This window comes from Acanthisitta chloris, unplaced genomic scaffold, assembly GCF_000695815.1.
Source record: "Acanthisitta chloris isolate BGI_N310 unplaced genomic scaffold, ASM69581v1 scaffold9790, whole genome shotgun sequence".
NCBI classification, from domain to species: domain Eukaryota; kingdom Metazoa; phylum Chordata; class Aves; order Passeriformes; family Acanthisittidae; genus Acanthisitta; species Acanthisitta chloris.
Window position 1 is genome coordinate 80,237 of NW_008651080.1, and position 3,195 is coordinate 83,431.

Here is a 3,195-nt window from a genome sequence, read left to right on the forward strand (position 1 = left end):
GCAGGCACTGACCTCTTCTCTCTGGCAACCAGTGACAGGATCCAAGGGAATGGTCTGAAGTTGTGTCAGGGGAGGCTTAGGCTGGATATTAGAAAGTGGTTCTTCACCCAGAGGGTGATTGGGCACTGGAACAGGCTCCCCAGGGAAGTTGTTACACCACCAAGCCTGACAGAGTTCGAGGCATTTGGACAATGCTCTCAGGCAGATGGTGTGATTATCAGGGATGTCCTGTGCAGGGCCAGGAGTTGGACTACATGATCCTCAAGGGTCCCTTCCAACACTGTATATTCTGTGATTCTCTTTCCAGAGCACGCCATGGTTTAGCTAAAAAACAACAGTCAAAGGTGATTTGAAGTATTGTGCTTCATTCTTGCATTATAGTATGGTCAGCAGGGAGTGATGAGCTTTTTCTCACTTCATGGCTGCAACAAAAGGCCTGGTGGAATAGGATCTGCTCTACAACAGCTAACTCAGCTCTGTGGTGGGGGAAAAAATATTGGGTCTGTTCTCATATGTGCAGCCTGATGTTAATTCTAAATGGCACCTCACTTCCTTGTACTGTTTCACACACATGCAAAAGAGAGAAGTGTCAGCAAACACTTCAGGTTTTAAGAAAATGCTCCCTACAGTTCAAATGTTATTACACATCTCTGGTCAATTTTCTGACATGAAGAAATGATTATAACAATTTGAAAATGTTTCAGGAAGTAACATATGGCATGCATGTGATGTATGCTGTAACAAAATTCAAGGAAGTGGTAAATCTACAACCATCTGTGCAAAACAAAATTACTCAAGAAAAAAGTAAACAAGCAAATACTGCAAATAACCCATGATGAGCAAAGTATCATAGAATGGTTTGGGTTGGAAGGGACCTTAAAGATCATCTAATTCCAAGCCCTCTGCCATGGGCAGGGACATCTCTCACTATAGCAGGTTGCTCAAAGCCCCATCCAGCCTGCCCTTGAACACTGCCAGGGATGGGGCATCCACAACTTCTCTGGGCTATGTGTTCCAGTGCCCTGCTACCCTCACAACAAAGAATTTCTTACTAGTACCTGATCTAAACCTACTCTCTTTCAGTTTAAAGGCATCACCCTTTGTCTGGTCACTAGATACATTTGTCAAAATTCCCTCTCCAACTATCTTGTAGGCCCCTTCAGGTACTGGAAGGCTGTTATAAGGTCTCCCTGGAGACTTCTTCTCCAGGCTGAACAACTCTAACTCTCTCAGCTTATCTGCATATTAGAGGTGCCCCAGCCTTCTGATCATTTTTGAGACTATAATTTCTTTTGACTAGTTCTGAGTTTAAAAAAACTCCCATATACACACAAAGGTTTTAGCATCATTGATCTGTATTGTAGAAACACGTTACCTTTGTTGGTGGCAAGGACCTTCACAGACAAGTGAAGAGAATAGATCTAAGAAAGTATCATGAGGTTGTCTCTTGATGTTTCAGCAGACTTGTTTTGGAGAATTATCTCACTTAACATGTATTTTGAGTGCTACTTGCTCCTGTAGCAAATCCATACACTCCCAAGTTTACTTTTACTACCATAATACTTTGTATGAAAAAAATCACACCAAAAAAAGCATTTTAGCATCTATAACAGGCTTAATAGGGATTAAGCACTGTAGAGCTAACACATTGTCATCATAGCTGTATCTTTTTATACAGAATAATAGGGTGAAGCAACATAATGCTATACTTGTACAGCAAACCCAATACCGGATGAACCACACAGTTGTGTTGACAATGCTGATTAACTGCTATACCTTGCATTTGCAGTGATTAATTTCATGTGAAAGCATCCTAATAATAGATGTTCAGACTGAACTCTGCTATTACACAATGGGACAGTAAATTGGACAGTAGGAGATTTGGGTCTTGCTGAGAGATAATGATGAGCACTTGTCAGTGTAGCAGTCAGTCTACTTCCAAACAACCTAAAAATGGATATCCTGCTTATGCTATCTGCATGGAGAAACCTGGAACATCTTCAGTGTATGCAAAGGCTAACCCCAGTGGTTGAGTCTAAAGCTGCTAAAGTTTCCTTTAAATACTTCTGCATGATGCACAGGAAACCAAATCAGGTAAAAGGATGCTGACATATAAACTTACTTACTTGAATGCCTCTCTAGGTCTGCCTCCTTTTTCAATGAAATAAAGTAGGCATTATATCATTCATGTACCAAACATGTGCAAATAAACCTTACTAGTCAGTATTTTTGGCCTGCTTTCTGTCACAGGATCTTTAACTAAAGCAGTATTGCAGTGCCTGTTAAGACCTCCTGGAGCACTGATTGCAATTATTAAAACTCAGGCCTTATTGTTTATGTGACTTTTGTCCTTTATTCCACTGTTGTCTGAATGAATTTCCCTTTACTTCATTCCTTCTGGGGTTTTGATCCCTCCATCCCTGATTAGACACTATGGCATGAAGGGTTTCTTAAGGATATGTCATGCTGCTCAAAACCACTGAAGGTCCAGTAGCACAGGACACATCATTCCATTTCGGTCAGACACAACACAAAACTTCAGGAGTCTGTTCCAGTTGTCAATTTTATTCGAAAGGTGTCTTCTATACATTTTTAATATATAGAAATAAATATGAAAGGCCTATACAAATATGAACACTTAAAGAGTACCAATACTGCCCTTCATTTTTTATACTCATCTTTCAATACTTATAGGGACAAAACTGCAGCAAACAACCCACAAACTTAGTATCATAAATTTTAAAAAAATCTCTGGTAACAGTTGTCGTTCATGTCTAACATAACCTTTTAGACTGAGATTTCTTTTACATACAGGCAACCTCAGCACAAAATATGTTCAGCTGCCTTTGAGAATTTCACAAGACAGACTGATGTACATTTTCCTCAAGATGGACAATAAAAAAAAAAGTTATGCATAAATTATACTCCAGTGCAGGAATTTGGCCTTATCACTCCTAATGACATACTGTGTTTACATCATATTTTCTAAATACATTCCAGTAAATGAAGAACATGATCTTGCCTTCAAGTAAAACCCAAGTCATTCAAGAAGCTTCAGAACAGGCATTTACTTTTATTTAACATGATTCTTCCCCAAGCTTTAAGAAATTTAATTTAACACCACATAAAATGCTTTTGATATAAAATATCATTAAATAAGTGTTTTGCTTCTTGTAAACCATAATTGATAGACTC